We start from the raw sequence: 12,307 nt of genomic DNA on the forward strand, positions 1-12,307 counted from the left end.
GATAAACGCCGGAAAAATGACTGTCCAAAAAAAAAATGTTTTCAACTTTTTTCAATTTTACCCCCATGGGATATATATTCTACCCACACACATTTGGAACTTTCCTGGGGTACCCTCACACATATTATTCCCTCATTTAGTGGATATTTTCACAAAAAAGTGAAATTTTCAAAAATCCAGAAAATTGACTGAAAACGACAAAATATTAAAGGACTCATTGGGCGAATCGTTCTGGAACTGAAATCGGAACGCTCACTGACATATGCCCTATCAGAAATTCTGATAAACGCCGGAAAAATGACTAAGTCCAAAAAAAAAATGTTTTCAACTTTTTTCAATTTTACCCCCGTGGGATATATATTCTACCCAAACACATTTGGAACTCTCCTGGGGTACCCTCACACATATTATTCCCTCATTTAGTGGATATTTTCACAAAAAAGTGAAATTTTCAAAAATCCAAAATATTGGCTGAGAATGACTAAATATCAAGGACTCATTGGACGAATCGCTCTGGCACTGAAATCGGAACGCTCACTGACATTTCCCCTATCTGAAAGTCTGATAAACGCCAGAAAATTGACTAAGTCCCAAAAAAAAATTTTTTCAAATTTTTTCAATTTTACCCCAGTAGTATATATATTCTACCCACACACATTTGGAACTCTCCTGGGGTACCCTCACACATATTATTCCCTCATTTAGTGGATATTTTCACAAAAAAGTAAAATTTTCAAAAATCCCAAATATTGGCTGAGAACGACTAAATATCAAGGGCTCATTGGGCGAATCGCTCTGGCACTGAAATCGGAACGCTCACTGACATTTCCCCTATCTGAAAGTCTGATAAACGCCGGAAAAATGACTATGTCCCCAAAAAAATTTTTTTCAACTTTTTTCAATTTTACCCCAGTAGGATATATATTCTACCCACACACATTTGGAACTCTCCTGGGGTACCCTCACACATATTATTCCCTCATTTAGTGGATATTTTCACAAAAAAGTAAAATTTTCAAAAATCCAGAAAATTGACTGAAAATGACTAAATATTAAACGACTCATTGGGCGAATCGTTCTGGAACTGAAATCGGAACGCTCACTGACATTTGCCCTATCTGAAAGTCTGATAAACGCCGGAAAAATGACTAAGTCCAAAAAAAAATTTTTTTCAACTTTTTTCAATTTTACCCCCGTGGGATATATATTCTACCCACACACATTTGGAACTCTCCTGGGGTACCCTCACACATATTATTCCCTCATTTAGTGGATGTTTTCACAAAAAAGTGAAATTTTCAAAAATCCAGAAAATTGACTGAAAACGACAAAATATTAAAGGACTCATTGGGCGAATCGTTCTGGCACTGAAATCGGAACGCTCACTGACATTTCCCCTATCTGAAAGTCTGCTAAACGCCAGAAAAATGACTAAGTCATAAAAAAAAATTTTTTCAACTTTTTTCAATTTTACCCCAGTAGGATATATATTCTACCCACACACATTTGGAACTCTCCTGGGGTACCCTCACACATATTATTCCCTCATTTAGTGGATATTTTCACAAAAAAGTGAAATTTTCAAAAATCCAGAAAGTCGGCTGAAAACGACTAAATAACAAAGACTCATTGGGCGAATCGCTCTGGAACTGAAATCGGAACGCTCACTGACATTTCCCCTATCTGAAAGTCTGATAAACGCCGGAAAAATGACTGTCCAAAAAAAAAATGTTTTCAACTTTTTTCAATTTTACCCCCATGGGATATATATTCTACCCACACACATTTGGAACTCTCCTGGGGTACCCTCACACATATTATTCCCTCATTTAGTGGATATTTTCACAAAAAAGTGAAATTTTCAAAAATCCAGAAAATTGACTGAAAACGACAAAATATTAAAGGACTCATTGGGCGAATCGTTCTGGAACTGAAATCGGAACGCTCACTGACATATGCCCTATCAGAAATTCTGATAAACGCCGGAAAAATGACTAAGTCCAAAAAAAAAATCTTTTCAACTTTTTTCAATTTTACCCCCGTGGGATATATATTCTACCCAAACACATTTGGAACTCTCCTGGGGTACCCTCACACATATTATTCCCTCATTTAGTGGATATTTTCACAAAAAAGTGAAATTTTCAAAAATCCAGAAAATTGGCTGAAAACTACTAAATATCAAGGACTCATTGGGCGAAACGCTCTGGAACTGAAATCGGAACGCTCACTGACATTTCCACTATCTGAAAGTCTGATAAACGCCAGAAAAATGACTATGTCCAAAAAAATTTTTTTAAACTTTTTTCAATTTTACCAACGTGGGATATATATTCTACCCACACACATTTGGAACTCTCCTGGGGTACCCTCACACATATTATTCCCTCATTTAGTGGATATTTTCACAAAAAAGTGAAATTTTCAAAAATCCAATATATTGGCTGAGAATGACTAAATATCAAGGACTCATTGGGCGAATCGCTCTGGCACTGAAATCGGAACGCTCACTGACATTTCCCCTATCTGAAAGTCTGATAAACGCCAGAAAAATGACTAAGTCCCAAAAAAAATTTTTTTCAACTTTTTTCAATTTTACCCCAGTAGGATATATATTCTACCCACACACATTTGGAACTCTCCTGGGGTACCCTCACACATATTATTCCCTCATTTAGTGGATATTTTCACAAAAAAGTAAAATTTTCAAAAATCCAGAAAATTGACTGAAAATGACTAAATATTAAACGACTCATTGGGCGAATCGTTCTGGAACTGAAATCGGAACGCTCACTGACATTTGCCCTATCTGAAAGTCTGATAAACGCCGGAAAAATGACTAAGTCCAAAAAAAAATTTTTTTCAACTTTTTTCAATTTTACCCCCGTGGGATATATATTATACCCACACACATTTGGAACTCTCCTGGGGTACCCTCACACATATTATTCCCTCATTTAGTGGATGTTTTCACAAAAAAGTGAAATTTTCAAAAATCCAGAAAATTGACTGAAAACGACAAAATATTAAAGGACTCATTGGGCGAATCGTTCTGGAACTGAAATCGGAACGCTCACTGACATATGCCCTATCTGAAAGTCTGATAAACTCCGGAAAAATGACTAAGTTCAAAAAAAAAATCTTTTCAACTTTTTTCAATTTTACCCCAGTAGCATCATATATTCTACTCACACACATTTGGAACTCTCCTGGGGTACCCTCTCACATATTATTCCCTCATTTAGTGGATATTTTCACAAAAAAGTTAAATTTTCAAAAAATCCAGAAAATTGGCTGAAAACTACTAAATATCAAGGACTCATTGGATGAGTCGCTCTGGAACTGACATCGGAACGCTCACTGACATTTCCCCTATCTGAAAGTCTGATAAACGCCGGAAAAATGACTAAGTCCCCAAAAAAAATTTTTTCAACTTTTTTCAATTTTACCCCAGTAGCATATATATTCTACTCAAACACATTTGGACCTCTCCTGGGGTACCCTCACACATATTATTCCCTCATTTAGTGGATATTTTCACAAAAAAGTGAAATTATCAAAAATCCAGAAAATTGGCTGAAAACGACTAAATAACAAGGACTCATTGGGCGAATCGCTCTGGAACTGAAATCGTAACGCTCACTAACATTTCCCATATCTGAAAGTCTGATAAACGCCGGAAAAATGGATAAGTCCAAAAAAAATTTTTTTTCAACTTTTTTCACTTTTACCCCCGTGGGATATATATTCTACCCGCACACATTTGGAACTCTCCTGGGGTACCCTCACACATATTATTCCATCATTTAGTGTATATTTTCACAAAAAAGTGAAATTTTCAAAAATCCAAAATATTGGCTGAAAACTACTAAATATCAATGACTCATTGGGCGAATCGCTCTGGAACTGAAATTGGAACGTTCACTGACATTTTCCCTATCTGAAAGTCTGATAAACGACAGAAAAATGACTATGTCCAAAAAAAAATTTTTTAAACTTTTTTCAAATTTACCCCCGTGGGATATATATTCTACCCACACACATTTGGAATTCTCCTGGGGTACCCTCACACATATTATTCCCTCATTTAGTGGATATTTTCACAAAAAAGTGAAATTTTCAAAAATCCAAAATATTGGCTGAGAACGACTAAATATCAAGGACTCATTGGGCGAATTGCTCTGGCACTGAAATCAGAATGCTCACTGACATTTCCCCTATCTGAAAGTCTGATAAACGCCAGAAAAATGACTAAGTCCCAAACAAAAATGTTTTCAACTTTTTTCAATTTTACCCCAGTAGCATATATATTCTACCCACACACATTTGGAACTCTCCTGGGGTACCCTCACACATATTATTCCCTCATTTAGTGGATATTTTCACAAAAAAGTGAAATTTTCAAAAATCCAGAAAATTGGCTGAAAATGTCTAAATAACAAGGACTCATTGGGCGAATCGCTCTGGAACTGAAAACGGAACGCTCACTAACATTTCCCCTATCTGAAAGTCTGATAAACGCCGGAAAAATGGATAAGTCAAAAAAAAATTTTTTTTCAACTTTTTTCACTTTTACCCCCTTGGGATATATATTCTACCCACACACATTTGGAACTCTACTGGGGTACCCTCACACATATTATTCCCTCATTTAGTGGATATTTTCACAAAAAAGTGAAATTTTCAAAAATCCAAAATATTGGCTGAAAACTACTAAATATCAAGGACTCATTGGGCGAATCGCTCTGGAACTGAAATCGGAACGTTCACTGACATTTTCCCTATCTGAAAGTCTGATAAACGACAGAAAAATGACTATGTCCAAAAAAAAGTTTTTTAAACTTTTTTCAAATTTACCCCCGTGGGATATATATTCTACCCACACACATTTGGAATTCTCCTGGGGTACCCTCACACATATTATTCCCTCATTTAGTGGATATTTTCACAAAAAAGTGAAATTTTCAAAAATCCTAAATATTGGCTGAGAACGACTAAATATCAAGGACTCATTTGGGCGAATTGCTCTGGCACTGAAATCAGAATGCTCACTGACATTTTCCCTATCTGAAAGTCTGATAAACTCCGGAAAAATGACTAAGTTCAAAAAAAAAATCTTTTCAACTTTTTTCAATTTTACCCCAGTAGCATCATATATTCTACTCACACACATTTGGAACTCTCCTGGGGTACCCTCTCACATATTATTCCCTCATTTAGTGGATATTTTCACAAAAAAGTGAAATTTTCAAAAAATCCAGAAAATTGGCTGAAAACTACTAAATATCAAGGACTCATTGGATGAGTCGCTCTGGAACTGACATCGGAACGCTCACTGACATTTCCCCTATCTGAAAGTCTGATAAACGCCGGAAAAATGACTAAGTCCCCAAAAAAAATTTTTTCAACTTTTTTCAATTTTACCCCAGTAGCATATATATTCTACTCAAACACATTTGGAACTCTCCTGGGGTACCCTCACACATATTATTCCCTCATTTAGTGGATATTTTCACAAAAAAGTGAAATTATCAAAAATCCAGAAAATTGGCTGAAAACGACTAAATAACAAGGACTCATTGGGCGAATCGCTCTGGAACTGAAATCGTAACGCTCACTAACATTTCCCCTATCTGAAAGTCTGATAAACGCCGGAAAAATGGATAAGTCCAAAAAAAATTTTTTTTCAACTTTTTTCACTTTTACCCCCGTGGGATATATATTCTACCCGCACACATTTGGAACTCTCCTGGGGTACCCTCACACATATTATTCCATCATTTAGTGTATATTTTCACAAAAAAGTGAAATTTTCAAAAATCCAAAATATTGGCTGAAAACTACTAAATATCAAGGACTCATTTGGGCGAATTGCTCTGGCACTGAAATCAGAATGCTCACTGACATTTCCCCTATCTGAAAGTCTGATAAACGCCAGAAAAATGACTAAGTCCCAAACAAAAATGTTTTCAACTTTTTTCAATTTTACCCCAGTAGCATATATATTCTACTCAAACACATTTGGAACTCTCCTGGGGTACCCTCACACATATTATTCCATCATTTAGTGTATATTTTCACAAAAAAGTGAAATTTTCAAAAATCCAAAATATTGGCTGAAAACTACTAAATATCAAGGACTCATTGGGCAAATCGCTCTGGAACTGAAATCGGAACGTTCACTGACATTTCCAATATCTGAAAGTCTGATAAACGCCAGAAAAATGACTATGTCCAAAAAAAATGTTTTCAACTTTTTTCAATTTTACCCCAGTAGCATATATATTCTACCCACAGACATTTTGAACTCTCCTGGGGTACCCTCACACATATTATTCCCTCATCTAGTGGATATTTTCACAAAAAAGTGAAATTTTCAAAAATCCAGAAAATTGGCTGAAAACGACTAAATAACAAGGACTCATTGGGCGAATCACTCTGGCACTGAAATCGGAACGCTCACTGACATTTCCCCTAACTGAAAGTCTGATAAACGCCAGAAAAATGACTAAGTCCCAAAAAAGAAATTTTTTCAACTTTTTTAAATTTTACCCCCGTAGGATATATATTCTACCCACACACATTTGGAACTCTCCTGGGGTACCCTCACACATATTATTCCCTCATCTAGTGGATATTTTCACAAAAAAGTGAAATTTTCAAAAATCCAGAAAATTGGCTGAAAACGACTAAATATCAAGGACTCATTGGGCGAATCGCTCTGGCACTGAAATCGGAACGCTCACTAAAATTTCCCCTATCTGAAAGTCTGATGAACGCTGGAAAAATGGATAAGTCCAAAAAAAATTTTTTTTCAACTTTTTTCACTTTTACCCCCGTGGGATATATATTCTACCCACACACATTTGGAACTCTCCTGGGGTACCCTCACACATATTATTCCCTCATTTAGTGGATATTTTCACAAAAAAGTGAAATTTTCAAAAATCCAGAAAATTAGCTGAAAAACAATAAATAACAAGGACTCATTGGGCGAATCGCTCTGGAACTGAAATCGGAACGCTCACTGACATTTCCCCTATCTGAAAGTCTGATAAATGCCAGAAAAATGACTAAGTTCAAAAAAAATTTTTTCAGCTTTTTTCAATTTTACCCCTGTGGGATATATATTCTTCCCACACACATTTGGAACTTTCCTGGGGTTACCTCACACATATTATTCCCTCATTTAGTGGATATTTTCACAAAAAAATGAAATTTTCAAAAAATCCAGAAAATTGGCTGAAAACTACTAAATATCAAGGACTCATTGGATGAATCGCTCTGGAACTGAAATCGGAACGCTCACTGACATTTGCCCTATCTGAAAGTCTGATAAACGCCGGAAAAATGACTAAGTCCAAAAAAAAAAATGTTTTCAACTTTTTTCACTTTTACCCCCGTGGGATATATATTCTACCCACACACATTTGGAACTCTCCTGGGGTACCCTCACACATATTATTCCCTCATTTAGTGTATATTTTCACAAAAAAGTGAAATTTTCAAAAATCCAAAATACTGGCTGAAAACTACTAAATATCAAGGACTCATTGGGCGAATCGCTCTGGAACTGAAATCGGAACGTTCACTGACATTTCCCCTATCTGAAAGTCTGATAAACGCCAGAAAAATGACTAAGTCCCAAAAAAGAAATTTTTTCAACTTTTTTCAATTTTACCCCCGTAGGATATATATTCTACCCACACACATTTGGATCTCTCCTGGGGTACCCTCACACATATTATTCCCTCATTTAGTGGATATTTTCACAAAAAAGTGAAATTTTCAAAAAATCCTGAAAATTGGCTGAAAACTACTAAATATCAAGGACTCATTGGGCGAATCGCTCTGGAACTGAAATCGGAACATTCACTGACATTTCCCCTATCTGAAAGTCTGATAAACGCCAGAAAAATGACTAAGTCCCAAAAAAGAAATTTTTTCAACTTTTTACAATTTTACCCCCGTGGGATATATATTCTACCCACACACATTTGGAACTCTCCTGGGGTACCCTCACACATGTTATTCCCTCATTTAGTGGATATTTTCACAAAAAAGTGAAATTTTCAAAAATCCAGAAAATTGGCTGAAAACGACTAAATAACAAGGACTCATTGGGCGAATCGCTCTGGAACTGAAATCGGAACGCTCACTAAAATTTCCCCTATCTGAAAGTCTGATGAACGCTGGAAAAATGGATAAGTCCAAAAAAAATTTTTTTTCACTTTTACCCCCGTGGGATATATATTCTACCCACACACATTTGGATCTCTCCTGGGGTACCCTCACACATATTATTCCCTCATTTAGTGTATATTTTCACAAAAAAGTGAAATTTTCAAAAATCCAAAATACTGGCTGAAAACTACTAAATATCAAGGACTCATTGGGCGAATCGCTCTGGAACTGAAATCGGAACGTTCACTGACATTTCCCCTATCTGAAAGTCTGATAAACGCCAGAAAAATGACTAAGTCCCAAAAAAAAATTTTTTCAACTTTTTTCAATTTTACTACCGTGGGATATATATTCTACCCACACACATTTGGAACTCTCCTGGGGTACCCTCACACATATTATTCCCTCATCTAGTGGATATTTTCACAAAAAAGTGAAATTTTCAAAAATCCAGAAAATTGGCTGAAAACGACTAAATAACAAGGACTCATTGGGCGAATCGCTGTGGCACTGAAATCAGAACGCTCACTAACATTTCCCCTATCTGAAAGTCTGATAAACGCCGGAAAAATGGATAAGTCCAAAAAAATTTTTTTTTCACTTTTACCCCCGTGGGATATATATTCTACCCACACACATTTGGATCTCTCCTGGGGTACCCTCACACATATTATTCCATCATTTAGTGTATATTTTCACTAAAAAGTGAAATTTTCAAAAATCCAAAATATTGGCTGAAAACTACTAAATATCAAGGACTCATTGGGCGAATCTCTCTGGAACTGAAATCGAAATGCTCACTGACATTTCCCCTATCTGAAAGTCTGATAAACGCCGGAAAAATGATTAAGTCCAAAAAAAAATTTTTTTCAACTTTTTTCAATTTTACCCCCGTGGGATATATATTCTACCCACACACATTTGGAACTCTCCTGGGGTACCCTCACACATATTTTTCCCGGATTTAGTGGATATTTTCACAAAAAAGTGAAATTTTCAAAAATCCAGAAAATTGGCTGAAAACGACTTAATAACAAGGACTCATTTGGTGAATCGCTCTGGAACTGAAATCGAAATGCTCACTGACATTTCCCCTATCTGAAAGTCTGATAAACGCCGGAAAAATGACTAAGTCCAAAAAAAAATTTTTTTCAACTTCTTTCAATTTTATCCCCGTGGGATATATATTCTACCCACACACATTTGGAACTTTCCTGGGGTACCCTCACACATATTATTCCCTCATTTAGTGGATATTTTCACAAAAAAGTGAAATTTTCAAAAATCCCGAAAATTGGCTGAGAACGACAAAATATCAAGGACTCATTGGGCGAATCGCTCTGAAACTGAAATAGGAACGCTCACTGACATTTCCCCTACCTGAAAGTCTGATAAACGCCGGAAAAATGACTGAGTCAAAAAAAAAATTTTTTACAACTTTTTTCAATTTTACCCCCGTCGGATATATATTCTTCCCAAACACATTTGGAACTCTCCTGGGGTTCCCTCACACATATTATTCCCTCATTTAGTGGATATTTTCACAAAAAAGTGAAATTTTCAAAAATCCAGAAAATTGGCTGAGAATGACTAAATATCAAGGACTCATTGGGCGAATAGCTGTGAAACTGAAATCGGAACGCTCACTGACATTTCCCCTATCTGAAAGTCTGATAAACGCCGGAAAAATGACTAAGTCAAAAAAAAAAATATTCTCAACTTTTTTGAATTTTACCCCCGCTGGATATATATTCTACCCACACACATTTGGAACTCTCCTGGGGTACCCTCACACATATTATTCCCTCATTTAGTGGATATTTTCACAAAAAAGTGAAATTTTGAAAAATCCAGAAAATTAGCTGAAAAAGACTAAATAACAAGGAGTCATTGGGCGAATCGCTCTGGAACTGAAATCGGAATGCTCACTAAAATTTCCCCTATCTGAAAGTCTGATAAACGCCAGAAAAATGACTATGTCCAAAAAAAATGTTTTTCAACTTTTTTCAATTTTACCCACGTGGGATATATATTCTACCCACACACATTTAGAACTCTCCTGGGGTACCCTCACACATATTATTCCCTCATTTAGTGGATATTTTCACAAAAAAGTGAAATTTTCAAAAATCCAGAAAATTTGCTGAAAAAGACTAAATAACAAGGACTCATTGGGTGAATCGCTCTGGAACTGAAATAGGAACGCTCACTGACATTTCCCCTATCTGAAAGTCTGATAAACGTCGGAAAAATGACTAAGTCCAAAAATAATTTTTTTTCAACTTTTTTCAATTTTACCCCCGTGGGATATATATTCTACCCACACACATTTGGAACTCTCCTGGGGTACCATCACACATATTATTCCCTCATTTAGTGGATATTTTAATAAAAAAGTGAAATTTACAAAAATCCAGAAAATTGGCTGAAAACGACTAAATATCAAGGACTCATTGGGCGAATCTCTCTGGAACTGAAATCGAAATGCTCACTGACATTTCCCCTATCTGAAAGTCTGATAAACGCCAGAAAAATGACTAAGTCCCAAAAAAAAATTTTTTTCAACTTTTTTGAATTTTACCCTCACTGGATATATATTCTACCCACACACATTTTGAACTCTCCTGGGTACCCTCACACATATTATTCCCTCATTTAGTGGATATTTTCACAAAAAAGTGAAATTTTCAAAAATCCCGAAAATTGGCTGAGAACGACAAAATATCAAGGACTCATTGGGCGAATCGCTCTGAAACTGAAATAGGAACGCTCACTGACATTTCCCCTACCTGAAAGTCTGATAAACGCCGGAAAAATGACTGAGTCCAAAAAAAAATTTTTTACAACTTTTTTCAATTTTACCCCCGTCGGATATATATTCTTCCCAAACACATTTGGAACTCTCCTGGGGTTCCCTCACACATATTATTCCCTCATTTAGTGGATATTTTCACAAAAAAGTGAAATTTTCAAAAATCCAGAAAATTGGCTGAGAATGACTAAATATCAAGGACTCATTGGGCGAATCGTTCTGAAACTGAAATAGGAACGCTCACTGACATTTCCCCTATCTGAAAGTCTGATAAATGCCAGAAAAATGACTAAGTCCAAAAAAAAGTTTTTTTCAACTTCTTTCAATTTTACCCCCGTGGGACATATATTATACCCACACACATTTGGAACTCTCCTGGGGTACCCTTACACATATTATTCCCTCATTTAGTGGATATTTTCACAAAAAAGTGAAATTTTCAAAAATCCAGAAAATTGGCTGAAAACGACTAAATTTCAAGGACTCATTGGATGAATCGCTCTGGAACTGAAATAGGAACGTTCACTGATATTTCCCCTATCTGAAAGTCTGATAAACGCCAGAAAAATGACTAAGTCCCAAAAAAAAATTTTTTCAACTTTTTTCAATTTTACTACCCTGGGATATATATTCTACCCACACACATTTGGAACTCTCCTGGGGTACCCTCACACATATTATTCCCTCATTTAGTGGATATTTTCACAAAAAAGTGAAATTTTCAAAAAATCCTGAAAATTGGCTGAAAACTACTAAATATCAAGGACTCATTGGATGAATCGCTCTGGAACTGAAATCGGAACGCTCACTGACATTTGCCCTATCTGAAAGTCTGATAAACGCCAGAAAAATGACTGAGTCCAAAAAAAAATTTTTTACAACTTTTTTCAATTTTACCCCCGTCGGATATATATTCTTCCCAAACACATTTGGAACTCTCCTGGGGTTCCCTCACACATATTATTCCCTCATTTAGTGGATATTTTCACAAAAAAGTGAAATTTTCAAAAATCCAGAAAATTGGCTGAGAATGACTAAATATCAAGGACTCATTGGGCGAATAGCTGTGAAACTGAAATCGGAACGCTCACTGACATTTCCCCTATCTGAAAGTCTGATAAACGCCGGAAAAATGACTAAGTCAAAAAAAAAAATATTCTCAACTTTTTTGAATTTTACCCCCGCTGGATATATATTCTACCCACACACATTTGGAACTCTCCTGGGGTACCCTCACACATATTATTCCCTCATTTAGTGGATATTTTCACAAAAAAGTGAAATTTTGAAAAATCCAGAAAATTAGCTGAA

This window comes from Phyllobates terribilis, unplaced genomic scaffold (genome assembly GCF_046119375.1).
Source record: "Phyllobates terribilis strain yellow unplaced genomic scaffold, ASM4611937v1 Scaffold_2__4_contigs__length_985480577, whole genome shotgun sequence".
Taxonomy (NCBI): Eukaryota; Metazoa; Chordata; class Amphibia; order Anura; family Dendrobatidae; genus Phyllobates; species Phyllobates terribilis.